Here is a 14,698-nt window from a genome sequence, read left to right as displayed (position 1 = left end):
GTGGAAGCCCCAACCACACCGTGAGGCAAGGAAGGAAGGTGGGAGTGAAAGGCGAAACAGAGAAAGAGGGGCCGTAGTGGAGGGCACCGGATTAATTTTGACAACCCGGGGACTCTTAACGTGGATTTACATCGCACGTTATGGATCATCGAAGCGCAGGCTGCCGCGGCTGGGTTCGAACCCGGTTACTCCTGCTGAGTAGACGAGCACGCTATCCTCTAAGCCACCGCGGCGGGTATCTACCGGCTGTGGGAAACGTATTACGAGCGGGGCGCCGCGGGTGGAAGTTGTTGAAGAGGCGATTTGCAACGCACAGCGCGAAAGTTTGTTGCAGTTTAACCCGAGACGTCATTGGTTGCGGTGATAGCAGCGCACCCTCGTGCAGTCGCCAGCTAAGTTGACCTGTTTGCTCCGCAGCGGGTTTGAAACGCCCTCGTGGCAATATTAATCTATTGAACTCATGCGCGGTAACGTTGGTTTTACCCTTCCGGCACTGTGTGAATTGACAATGGAATAGACGCTTCATTGGCAAACACCGCTCGCCTCTCTGTTTTGAACTGCCGCGCATAATGTCTTTTGTTACTAAGCAGCAGAAAGAAGAACGTTAACACTGTGTCTGACTGCCTTCTATCGACTTGATGTCGCTGTTTTAAAGCGACAGCGTTAAAGACCCCGATGTCCACGTCGGCGTTGTGAGCGAGAAATCACGGGCATGGCTGGTATGTGGTTCCCAGAGAGCAACCTTGGAGGCGGATGGGCCGCCTTGGTCACGTGTCCATACGTGTCCATCGCAACCTAACCACCATATAGTGAGCAAACTGCACACTGTGGGAGTTAAATTAATGATTGGTAGCTCTGCAGGAGCAACCTGGGTCCCACATGACCCATCGCTTAACCCCTGCACTAGTGCGACAGGAGGGGCATGAGGACTTCCAGGGATCTATCAGTGTGAAATAGTCAATGGCCTGCATATACGGTAATTAACCCATCATGATATAGCGTCGTACTCTTACGGGGGAGCTTAAGTGTCCCCTCAAATTTTGTTTGTTTTTACGCGACAGCATTAAAGGTCCCGTTCGTCCAGCAACCCAGCGTCAGCATTGTTGACACTGGAAAATCCTGATTGGTCGAGAAGGTAGTGGAATAGGAAAGCAAGTTTGCTGAAACTGTGGTCAGTCGAAATCGAAACCGCCACTGAGGAAAGCGTTAAGTGGGATATACAGAGGCCTTGTACGAGTACTGCCAACCGCCCCGCAGGCAAATTACAGTAGAGGACCACACAAGTAATGAGGGTCACTAATTATCGTCACTAAATAATGTTGAAGATGATGTGCAATAAAACAGTTTTGATTTCAACTAGCGTGTCGATGTCTGCAAAATGGTGCGCCAGAGGACACCCTAGCGACCATACGTACCCTTTAACGCTATCACGTCGTACTCTTACAGGGAACTGAAGCGTCCCACTTTTTTCTTGTCAAGTAAGAATCTTTAATAACGTCGAAATCGCCATCCTGCATTAAAACTAACGAAGCAGTTACCACCAGTAACGGGAATTGCAGCGTCAGATTGGCTTGCCCGCAGAGCTGAAGACTCGCGTCTACGTCATTCTGCACAGATGTTGGGGGCGCAAGCATTTTTGTACCTCGGGATGTGAGCGATCTTGTCGTGTAGCGCGTTTGATGTCGCGTTTCCTAGCGCGTTGATCACCGTTTCCAACGGCCGCATGTTCGCGGGCTTTGGCCTCCTTATGTCAAGCGTCCGAAGCCCTTACGTGCCTTCTTTTTTTTTATATTCATATTGCAACGAAGAAGCACAAACACACGTAGAAGGAACACGCGAAAAACACGGACGTGCCTCCTGGCTGCATCTACGGCTGTCTAATGGGGATGTTCGCATTTCTTTGTGATATTAGCTGCACGTCTATATAGGTCATCGCACACTTTGCGCTTGCCTTCACAATCTTACAAACACCGTAAATCTTGTGTGTACACAGGGCCTACAGTTGCGTGGCTTATGAAGCAATTCCACTAGGCGTTTGCAGTCAAGACGCTAAATATTCCTAGCGCTTCAGGATGTCACATAGAACGATGCACTAGTCTGTAGCGAAGAAAAATAAAAAAAAAATGTGTCTTGGTGTCACAACCGCCTGCGCCACCCAGTGCATGGTGCACTTCCTGCCCTCCTCGTGTCCCCCTTTCCCCGCAACCTTTCTTACTCGCTTACCCTCTCTCTTCGTCGCGTAAGCCCAGGAATAGATGCTATATCGTCATAACAGCAAGGGGTGCGTTAGAAGCTTTCTCACTGAAATCAACGCAGGCTTGCGGAAAAAAGAACGAAAAACGTTTACCAAACCCTTTCTTACCCAGTGCTTTCCCGACAGCAGGGAGGAAAAACTAACGCCCGCTTTCATTCCTGAGAAGATTGGTTTCCACTGCACGATGTGGACTGTGCGGCTGCACCAGGTTCCAGAACTCGTAAAACGACATGGCTGTCTCCACCAAAGGGAAGGTCTACTCGTTCGACCACTTCTACAACTGCCGCGATGACAGCGATGAAATCTGAGGCAGCCGATTCGGCGCATGCATTTTTCACCCCGCAACGTGCATGTGGGGTGTGCTGCTCACCGAGTTGCCCTCCCAAGGCGGGCCCATTAGCTGCATCGAGCGCAGCATTGCCGCCTACGGCCAGTGCGTCTACATGTGAAGGAGCTCCTCCGACATAAGGTCACGGATTGGCGGCTTATAACGGTTGCATACCCTCGCTATGACATGGAGCCACCCGGAAATGTGCGGCCAAATGCCGACACTGAGCATCTTCTCTGCTTGTGTGCTGTGTCAACGGATGTACATCTTTCATTTCTTGGAGCCGGAATCCTCACACCGTGTATATTATCCTGACCTTGAGAACCTGACGTGGCATAGCACTCCGACCAGTGCAGAGGCCCCGGCTAGCCGCTGCTTCCACACGGCGCCTGCAGTCGAAACACGAATATGTGGTTGGGTGGCCAGGCGTTCAACGTAGAGGTTGAACGCCTCGCTCAAAGAAGTCTCTGTTAGCCTACGATAGCGCCCACTCCAAATTAGTAAAACGAGGAATAGTTTCTCTTTGCATTAGGTCGGCCCTAGAAAAATATTGTCCACACAAGATAAGTGAAAGCTTGCATTATCAGATCGGAAGAGTTAGGTCAGCAGGTTACCCATCGCAACTGGCCACCAGCGTGTCTGAAAGCCTCCTTCAAAAAATGAAGAAACCGGGCTACAAGCATGACATTGGAAACAAACCTGTTCAGGTCATACCTTACGTGCATGGGTTTTGGCACAATTTGAAAAAAGTGGCTTCCAGGCACGGAGTGCAGCTGATTTTTTCAGCCCCCTGCAAACTAGGAAGTTTATGTCCGATGGTATCAGGAAAGCGGGTCAAAAACGCCTGTACTCTCAAACATCAAACAGTGTTCACAAAATGAACCACTAATGTGGTATACGACATCCCCTTGACGTGTGGCAGTGTGTATGTGGGGCAAATGCGACAGTGTTTCAATGAGCGTGCTCGACAGCACAATGTGACCCTAAAAAGCAAGACGGGAACCAACCTAGCTATACATTGTAACAGGTGTGAGGATTGTTTTGCGAAATTTCACGAGACCAGGTTTCTAGCCAGGGCAAAAGAAAAATAGAAAGAGAAGTAATTGAGGCTTTTTATATTCATCAAAAAAAGACAACCGCGTTAGCACGCCTTCTGTTCTCCTCACAAGAAACGAACTAGCTTTTGTGGACGGATTCCTTTAGATGCCCTTTGGAAAGCCCGCTTGCTTCCTTCAATCGGTTTTATGATTGTTAAGATCTTAGCGTTGGTTCTTATCCTTATTCATAATCTTTCAACCTGTGCTGTCATTCACACTCGCAAGTGTTATCAACCCTGCTTTTTGTAATAGCGACCTCCGTATGACTTGTTCTGCTGTTATCACTCGCTCATCACCGCATTTGTTTTTAGTTTTTTGGCTATGTCGACGCACCCTAATGCAGCTCAGCGGCTAGAAAAGAGCGCCTGGTTACGTTTTCCTGTTATTAAAGTTGGAAGTTGCGCCTTTTTCCTGTCTTATGTTTCCTTCCAGTTTCGTCTTTTTTTGGCGCACGACATTCTTTCAAAACATAGAGGTCAACGACAACTATTACTGTTAGCCTCCATCTGTGTTGAGAGGTGTATAGCTCACCGCGAGTAATATCCTGTGAATATTTAGAACTTCGAACACAAAACTACCCTCGGCGCAGTGGCGTAACAAATTTTGGCTATTTCGGCGGGTTACTTGTAATGGATCTGTTGCTTTGCGTGCGGGCTTTTCGAAAGCGCACTTATTTTGACGTGGTGTGAGCAAAATTTACAAGAGAATAAAGGAAACGATAACTCACGCGATCAAATGCCCTTGCCAGGCCGGTTTGTGCAAGTGGAGTTGCTCGTGAGCGCGACTGCAATACTTCAACACCTTACGCATTCGTTTTAACTTAAGCAACATGTTTGAAGAGGTCCAATTAAAGCAAGCATTGCAAGCTGTAGCCAATATGAGAGAGCTTAATCGAAAATCTTACAAACAAGGTGAGAAAACGTGAGAGCTTCGTAGCCATCTGCCAATCGCAGTTTTTCCTTTTCATGAGTGTCTGGCATTAGATTAGGATTTCTATCAAATGAATGCAGCAAAAATCGAACATCAATACTGGTCTTAAAATTTCGAATAGGACAAGTGATAAAACAGATTCAAATGTCTTGTAAAATTTTCCCGGGAGAGTGGCAGGCCCCGAGGTTTTAGAAAGCGGCAATCGACCAAATTTACCCTCTACTTCATCAAAGGTTAAAGAACCACTTATTATCGTGCACACATTTTCAGGAAGCACTATTATCATAAACACAAAGCGCGCTATTTGAGAATCAGGCCACGGTACCATCAGGGTCACCAGATACTATTACGCCCCTGAGCGCTCTGCGCAAATAACACGAACAATGGTATGAAGATGTAGTAACTAAAAGACAACTAGCGTGAAGGTGACCAGCGAGGGAACAAGACATGCTATGACAACAAAGTTGCCAGAATGGAAAACAACCGCTAATAAGATTATATGCAAAGGTGTGGGAATAAAACATAATATGCCAAAGTAGATAGAGGAAATTAAAACAACAAGCAACCGGAGTGCAGGCGTTTGTGAAAGAATAAAACATGATATACAAAATGTTAAAATGGAAACAAGCATGACGAGAGGGTAACAACAAAAGCACGAAGATCGGCGAAAATAAGAAACAAGGTAAAGGAATAAAAACATGGCCTGAAATGGTTACAGACAAGCAAGGCGAAAACAGCGCGTGAAAAGTAGCGAAAACGTTTACAATCGGCTTGCTAGAAAAGCGATTTCTTTCGGCAGGAGCGAAATAGACGGCGTTCCGACATACTTGTCACTGGGTTTAGTACTGTCAAACGCTTCTGCGACCACTCTTTTCGTATTGTGTTTAGTTAACAAAAGGTCATATTTTCAAATACAGGTTTGCAAGAAACCTTTTCTTACTTTCACCCTTGCCTTTAAATCGCTTGCAACGGTTTCATAAATGGCCGCCTGGATTATTTTGTATTTGCTGCCTGTGTTCACATGCCCCTTCACTAAAACATATACCACTCTGTCCAATGTAGAGCTGTCGGTATTGAGGGTAACTTTCTGCACAACTATTGAAACACACTCGTGAAATTCTTATCGTGCTTCTTGGAACACTGTGGTCTATTCTTCTTTACATTAATCGTCAAACGGGCACATACTACGAAGTTTACAAAGCGGAGAGAAAACAATTTAACCGCTTACCAGCTCACCACTTTTTTGATGTTACGTGACACGCGATGAATGCAGCGCATGACATCCGCCGCTTCTTTCTTGGCAGTCTCTTTCGGCTCGGTAGCGGACGGAAGTGCTGCAGTTGCTGATTGTAATTTTTTTTTATGATCAGAAGATTTTTCCAGGGCGTTTCTGGCCATGTTTTTTTTTTCTGTTTTTCCCTTTCGCCCATGCAAATGCTTTATGCTGTTACCTTCCCATCATGCCTGCTTCCATTTTTACACATCATATAATGTTGTAGTCCCCCATCGCCTCCTTTACTCCGGTTGATCGTTGTTACTAAATCGGCCATCCACGTGGGCTATCACATTTTATTCTCTCACCTTCGCCTTTACTGTTGATTGTGTTGAATTTTTATGGCGTTAGGTCATCTGTGGCTAAACAGCTCCATGGCACAAAGCTGCTTTGTCTAGTCAAGTTGGTGCGACAGACACATCTTCCGAACATTTCACCCCAGCCATCGTGGGATGGCTTGTCGAGAATGTATCTGGCGTGCGCAGTGCACCGGAGCGCTCTCGCATCGGTGTAAATAAGCTTTCGGGAAACTTCAAATACTGGCCAGCATGCTGCAGATTGCCTTCAATACGATCTCCACCTGATACGATCAGTTACACAAGCTTTGACGAATTCTAGCGGCTCAGGTTGACGACATAGATACCGATCGGATGCTTCCAGTTTGAAATTAGAATGTAAATAGGAAAAACGAGAACCATAACTAGCAGGCTCTAAAATCAGTGAAACTTTAAAGCAGCGTCAAAGTGAAGGCAGACATGCGGAAATAAGTGATAACTGTTTGGCTTTCTAAAGTCGTCGGAAAGAAGAAAGTTGTTTCCAGAAAAGAGCTGGAATCGGCGCCTACCGCCACACATCTCTATCTAAGATCTGCTTTGAAAAGGATCACCAGCAGTGGCTACGCGATAACGTAGAATTTTTCACGAGCTTCAAGCCTAAGTGGTGTTAATGCGACTTGCTTGAAGAAACCACAGGGCTGGAGGTGAATCGATTCCAGTGAATAACTCTTCGTTCAGGTAATTTGTTCGCTTTATTATTTACGAAAACGTGGCGGCCCAGAGCGACATGAATATAAACAAAACACTAGCGACTTTCTTGCTTGCGCGAAAATAGAGCACTGAAGGAAAAAGAAGTGCTTATTTCTGTGTCAAGCAGCTGCGCCGAAGTTTTATCATCACTGTACCAGAAAAGATGGCTTCGCCGAAGTCACTCAAGCTGCTTGAGATGCAGCATCTCCCACCGACTACGATGGGTGAGAAGTGATAGCGTGGACCATTTCTCTAATGAAAGGTGGTAAGGGGCGTAGATCCAGCCGCTCATCAATCACTGCAAGTAAGCACAGGTTCTGCAGTGTCGGTGCCAAGTGCAACACGTGGAGATCGGTCAGCGCCCTTCGCTCCCCAGCAACCTGCCTCTCATCCTGGTTGGGTGCCGGCCCAAAGCCGCCGAAGATAAACACTCTTTCACCGATCACTGAGCAGCCATGCCAGTACCTGGGAGATGGTGGTGACCCACAGGGCTTCACTTCGGTCCAACACGATGTCACGGGGTCGTACTTGTGCATATCTGCCAAGTAGGTCCTCAGCGCATCGCTGTACCCTCCGAAAATGTACAACTCTTCGTTGAACACGAAGGCTGAATATCCTCGCCGATACACAGGGGGAACGCCTTGTACCTGTGGGCGTACCCAGGAAGAGTTGGTCGTTTCAAAATAGTATAGGATGAGGGAAGGGTCTGCTGGGCTGCTGCCGAACACATACATGTGGGTCCCAATGGCAGACGCAGGTTGGCAGGCACGTCGAACCGGAGCCTCCCCACTGGTGGGGACACGGTGCCACTCCAGGGTATTCAAGTCGAGGACCCGCATATATGGCGAAGGATCCCAGTCACTTAAGATATACTTGCGGTGACCCACAACACAAGCTGTGCTGCCGTAAATCGATGACGGCACCTCACCGGCTACCTCCGGGCGGCTGCATGTCATGGTGCTTGGGTCGAAGCGGTAAAGGACACTCGGGGCTGGCCAGCTGGGCGGGCCGCCCCACAGATACGCGCAGTGGCCGTAGGCTACAACTGTCTGGAAGGAAATGTTAATCAGCCCGCCGTAGGGAAATCGCGTCTGCACCACATCCCACCGGTGCGATGCGGGGTCGAAGATGAACACGTGGACCAAGTTCCATGCCGTGTGGCAACTGTCGAATAGGTAAACCTTGCCGTTGATGTGTACAGCCCTGTGGGTGACAAGCTCTGGAACACCGTTTAGCCGCACTGTCCACATCTTGCAGAGACACCTACTTCTGTAAGAAACAACGCCCGGTTATTCCAACGATGGTGGCGGCATCATTCGGCTATTTTTTGAAGCAGCGATATGATGATCTGTATCCGCTGCGTGAGCGGACATAATGCGTCGAAGGTTGACTATTTCCGTTGGATTTTGGAATACTTTTTCATTTTATGACACTCACACGAATGAATGTGAAAACAAAACATGTACTAGTACTGTCACCGAGAATAAAAGCGCTAAAAGCCGTTATAAAGTGCACGTAAGTGGTCAAGAGGCTGTTCTGCCATTACGAGCTTGTTTCTGAGCGAATTACCTTCTTGACGCCGCGATATACGTGGTTAACGATTTCCAATCGAGAATTGCGTTTCTTTGATCGGTCATGCTAGTCGCATTGATAGAACTGAATATCTGCCGGCCTTAAAAAGAAGCGTGAAATATATTGCTTAAATCCTGCGGAACTTTTTGTTTTGTTTCGCACGTGTTTGGTTGCCGCCTTACGTCTAGCAGGTGCATAGCATCGGTGTCATGCATTTACATCGTGAGCAGCAACCCTTTTGTTGAACTAGCGTCTTTCGGGTCAGCAGCCCGGAAGGCACAGCTGGGATCGAACCCGTGTCTTTCGGGCTGCTGGCCAGAAAGACGCGGGTTCAATCCCGGCCGCGCCAGCCGAATTTCGATGGAGGAGAAATTCTAGAGGCCCGTGTACTGTGCGATGTCAGTGCACGGTAAAGACCCCAGGTGGTCAAAAATTCTGGAGCCCTTCACTACGGCGTCCCTATAGTCTGAGTTTCTTTGGGACGTTAAACCCCAATAAGCCAACAAACCACCAACCTGGCCGCGATGATGAAAATGTGGCGTGGCTGGTCGGGATTTCACCTTTGCATTTGAGCTTCTGCTGTTTTTGATGAACTAGAAACATGCGATTTTAGTCGCTGTGCCTTCCATATATACCTCTAAATAAGTGGCTTTGGAGGAAAAGAAATTTCTCACGTCTAGGTGGACACCCCAACTGCGCAGTGAGGGAAGTGAGGAAGGTGGGAATGAAAGATTTGGATTGTGGGGGTTAAATGCTCCAAAGCGGCTCAGGCTATGAGGGACGCCGTAGAGAAGGGCTCTAGAAATTTTGACCACCTGGGGTTCTTTAACGTGCACTGACATCGCACAGTACACAGGCCACTATAGTAACGTCGTATAACTGCTGAGGCTTCTCTGTGTTTTCTAACCTTTCTTCGGATCGCCACATTAACTGTATGACCAGTAATGCTAACTGTTCTCTAGGTTACTTGGAACAAAATATCTCGTCTCTGCATTCCTTTAGCTACAACGTTACAAATCATTTGTTCATTCTAAATCTGAGAATGCGGCCTCAGTACGGAACCCTGGCCTTGATTTTCTAGTAAGCTACGAACATATTAAGAATCGGTCTGATCGTTACATTCTTAACTGCTGTCATCTTGGCATCAGCACCACTAATATAAAAACTACTTTGTATCTTCCTCTATTGTCAATACGTCATCAAATTCTGCGGCTGCGTTTACTGCATGAAATATACTGCCAGAATAAGCTTTACGATATTTTGCTTCAGCGGCCCATTTACACATCGCGCCACTTGCATCACCGTGAAAAAGTTTCACCTTTTTCATGATACACGTATGCTTTTTATCGCTCATTCCTTCCTCATTCAATTCAGGACTGTAACCACATTCATGACGCGCTAGTTTCAATAGCATATATTAATTCGTTTACCAATGCTCTAACAGCTCATTCTAGTGTTACGGATAAACAATATTTCCATACTATATAATTAGTTTTCATTGAAACCATTGTATTTGCGTCTGCTTTTTCTCTTTTACCGTTCATTTACTGCCATGGGATAAAGCCTCACGTCCGCGAAGCATACGTGTACAATGCTATCAGGACTTCGCACATGACTAGTATCAGCGGTGGATAACACGCTCTCAAGACTTCTGACATCCGCCGTTTAATTGGATGTTGGCAGAAGCGGCTCTCTGACGGAACATGCCACACCGGAGAGCAGGACGATTACTGCGGATGAGCGGTGGAAGCATTGCTGGCGTGAAATGGCGATCAACGTGGTTCACAGATGACAATGTGCGCCGCTATGCGTGTTCGCGGTGCGGGGTGATTTCCAGGACTATGCTGCCCTGCATGCACTCCCTCTGCGGAACCTGCAAGACCGGTAGTTTCCAAGATGGCGCCGGTGGCGTTTATCCCTTGGACTGGGAGCGTTTCGACGAAGAAGAGTGTGCGAAGCTGCCGTTGCCGGCAAAGAAAAATGATATCTTCAAAGTGAGTTGACTTGCCTTTATTTTTTCATGGCTATGGGTGGAGTGAACTGTAGCGAAATCATGGTATGTAAAGACTTCCATATGGAGCGGTCAGAACTAAAAAAACTTTCTTTGCTTGAGTACTGACCTATTCAGGTGCATACATCACTCAAAAAGCAGTACATTGATGCTATGTTGTTTGAGAAGTAATCTGACATCGGTACATTCCTCGAATGTTTGTAATGATTGATGAACTGAAGTCGGCTGCGAGTGTTCCAGGCTAACCGAACAGCAGATCCATAAGGCTGCGCCACCTGCCGAATGAAGAATAAACAGACGGCCCGGCTGTTCAGTCTTCATCGCGAGTGTACGGTTGGTATTCAGAGATATCGATTTCGAAGTGTTGAGGATAAACGTTTACAGAGTGCACCACGGCAATCTGCTATTCGATGATGGAATTGCCGCGGCAGTAACTGAGCGGAGAATCTCCTAAGCATGATGGAAGTCCCAGTGAGTCAACGCGGAGCCATGGTTGTCAAATTTATTATGCACAAAGCTATAGTAATGCTGGAAGTTCTCGAAAGTGAACAGGAGATTACGAGAGGAACGGAGCGTTGGAAGGGATAAGGGCATACCCCTACTTACGGCAGGTATTGATCGTAGATCTGACACACAGGATTGAAATAACTAAGCGAATATGAATGGAGTGCATTGCATTCGGCAGGAGTGATGAGATCATCAATGGTTAATGGGAATGGGTTAATGGGAGCAAAGCCAAAAGCTGCGAGTAATGGAGGTAGGCGGCCAAGCACATGCACCTCTCGCTAACATCGTTTTTGCCTCATCTGCGATCACGTGACTAATTTGTGCATAAACGTCACATGCTCGCTGCAACTGAACCTGTTTGTATAGTCAGGGTGACTCAAAGCCTGTAATACGCAAATCTTACCATTCTCCTTCCTAGGCATACTGCTGGAATAAAGAGCGAGGTTGTTCGTTCGTGGCAACTCTAGACGCTGTCCTTCAACACTACGAAGAGGAACGCTGTTTCCACGCTGTGGACTGTCCCCGGTGCGGTGGAAACATCCCCCGCGCAATCCTCTACATGTCCGGATGGTCCGACATTACGACTTGCCCGGCAGGCATCAACCAGCCATCGCAAGGTGATGACGTCTTCCAGACGCGTGAAGTCGGGGCAGCTCAGAATGAATTCAGACCACCCTTGATGGGGCCGCGCGAAGACCAGCCTCCCGCATTGCAGAGTCAGCTCAACACACTCATGGAGCAAGTGGCGAGCCAAGGATTCCTACTCCGAAAAATTGAGGAAGAGTCCAGGAAAGCTCAAGGGCAACACTCATCACTCGGTTCACTGTGGTCCCAAACAGAAGAGCTCATCTCTGAGTTGCGCTTAACCTCGGCTGAGGAAGAAAGCTGGTAACGTAAGACACCCATTCCGTGGCGCTTGGAAAAGAAACACATTCTTCGAAAGCTCGAAGTTTTTGCTGATGGATCCCTCAGTCACCTCGATGATGCGAGCCAAGCTGCTGTTCCACTCGTGAAATACCCCATCATTTGCTCTTGGAGTCGTTACTCTACTTCGAGGCAATGCGCGGACGGTGCGAAAAAGGCCTTTTTCGACCGCAGGTCCGAAAGCAGCGTTGCGTATCTATTAGGGTGTACAATTTTGACAAAATTGTGAGCCCTCCTTAAAACGAGAGGCGCCTCCGAGCCGAGGTCACTGTGTGGAACACTAGGGATGTGTATTTCACTGTGGCTGTGACAACAGAGGAGCCACGCGAAGAAGTGGAACTTCGCTTTCGTTTTGGCAGCGTTCTGGGAAGGGTTCCCGGCATAAGGGTGTCGAATGGAATGTCATCAGTTAAAGGGACCGCTGGGCTCACTTTCAGTGCACAGGAATCTTGTGGTTGCCAAAATAACTTGTTCAGACTAAGCCTGAGAGAGTTCAGGAGCGCCGGGGTCACTGAGGGCGCGTGTGGAGGACTAACAGTTGTAATCCCGACTTCGCACACGGTATACAGGTTTCTTCGCCAACGTTGTTCCGCAATTTTTTAACATAGGCTTTTAGAGTTAGAAGAGCGCATTTTCGGCAAAGCCTTTCCACATTAACGCATCAAAATGCCCCCAAGACATGGAAACTACTGCGCTGGGGAACTAATAGTGAGTATTGAACTTTTCAACTATTACTGTTAGTCTCCTTCTGTGTTGAGAGGTGTGCAGCTCACCGTGGGTAATAATCTATCAATATCTAGAACTTCGAATAGAAAGTTACCTTTGGCGCAGTGTCCCAACCGATTTTGGCTATTTCGGCGGGTTACTTGAACTGCACTGTGCCTTTGCCTGCGGGCTGTTCAAAAGTGCACGTATTTTGGCGCGGTGTGAGAAAAATTTGTTCGGCCGTGTGTAACTGCGTTTTGGAAATTCTAAAAACTGATATCGACATTACTTAAAGTGAACTACCTGTCTTTTAATTAATAGAAACTAGCACTAAGAGTTAAAGAAATTAACTCGTCAAGTTCAGTTAAGCTGGTTAGCAAATTTTAGCTGTATACGGACGGGCTACAGCGGTGACAATGTTAAGCCGTAAAGACCACTCCTACTGAAAAAGGCCGGCTTTAAAAATTGCGGAACATCTTAGGTTGAACATCCGGCATACGCTGAAAATGGTGATTGAAGACATTTAAAAGTGTTTAACATGCGCAACGCTTTCCTTTTTTGTTTTTATACGAATAAAGATCACAATTTGGATTTAGTCGTGTATGGAAATTTTTCTGCCTTTCGAAGTCACTCATACAGAACAGAAGAAAGTCAACAGGCTTGACTCCAACATCATTGCCTAGTGATTTCGATTGCATGTAGATGGAAAAAAAGTGTAGGTGGTTAATAGTTTTGGGCTTCGCCTGAAATTTCGGGCATGGCATAATAGTTAGTTCTTGGCGCTCTCCAATGAAAAAAAAATATTTTATCCCTGCGAGTATTTTGGAAGTAACACTTTGCCCCTACGTTATTATTTTATCGGTTTGAATCCAGGAATGCATTTAACGACTGCTTTTGCTAATTGAAAGTTTGTTTTTTTCAGCTTCCACAATGCAGATGGATGCCGTGGCAAAACGGCTGTAAGAAAAGCTTGACAAAGCCAGGACACTAGCGAATCGCAGAACAGGAGTGCATAAATGAGGCTGAATAGCATACAAATTAACATAACAAATATCACGAAGAAAGGCACCCAATAGAAAAGGTAATGCAGAACCTGTTTATACATGCAATTTAGAATTTATAACGAGCTTCAAGGCGAAGTGGCGTTAATGCGACTTGCTTGATGAAACCACCGGGCTGGAGGTGAATCGATTTCAGTGAATAACTCTTCGTTCAGAAAATTTGTTGCTTTATTATTTACGAAAACGTGGCGGCACAGAGCGACATGAATATAAACAAAACACTAGCGACTTTCTTGCTTGCGCGAAAAGCGAGCACAGAAGGAAGGCGTCGTGTGCGTATATAAGAAGAGTTTATTACTGCGTCAAGTAGTACTGCAGGAAGGCGTGCTTTGTGTATAAAAAAAAGTGCTTATTTCTCTGTCAAGTAGCTGCGCCGAAGTTGCATCATCACCGTACCAGCAAGAGGCTTCGCCGAAGGCACTCAATTTGCTTGACATGTGGCGTTTGCCATCGACTACGATGGGTGAGAAGTTAGAGCGTAGACCACTTCTCTAATGAAGGGTGGTAAGGGGCTTAGATCCAGCCGTTCATCAATTACTGCAAGTAAGCACAGGTTCTGCAGTGTCGGTGCCAGGTGCAACACGTGGAGATCGGTCAGCGATCTGCGCTCCTCAGCAACCTGCTCCTCATCCTGGTTGGGTGCCGGCCCAAAGCCGCCGAATATAAACACTTTTTCACCCATCACTGAGCAGACATGCCAGTACCTGGGAGATCGTGGTGAGCCACATGGCTTCACTTCTGTCCAGCACGATGTCACGGGGTCGTACTTGTGCATATCTGCTAAGAAGGTCTTCAGCACACCGTTGTACCCTCCGAAAATGTACAGCTGTTCGTTGAACACGAAGGCTGAATGTCCTCGCCGATACACAGGGGGAACGCCTTGTACCTGTGGGCGCACCCAGGAAGAGTTGGTCGTTTGAAAATAGTATAGGATGAGGGAACGGTCTGCTGGGCTGCTGCCGAACACATACATGCGGGTCCCAATGGCAGACGCAGGTTGGCAGGCACGTC

The sequence above is a fragment of the Amblyomma mixtum genome, chromosome 7 (genome assembly GCF_055824585.1).
Source record: "Amblyomma mixtum isolate Tamu chromosome 7, ASM5582458v1, whole genome shotgun sequence".
Classification (NCBI taxonomy): Eukaryota; Metazoa; Arthropoda; class Arachnida; order Ixodida; family Ixodidae; genus Amblyomma; species Amblyomma mixtum.
Note: the sequence above shows the minus strand (reverse complement) of the source record.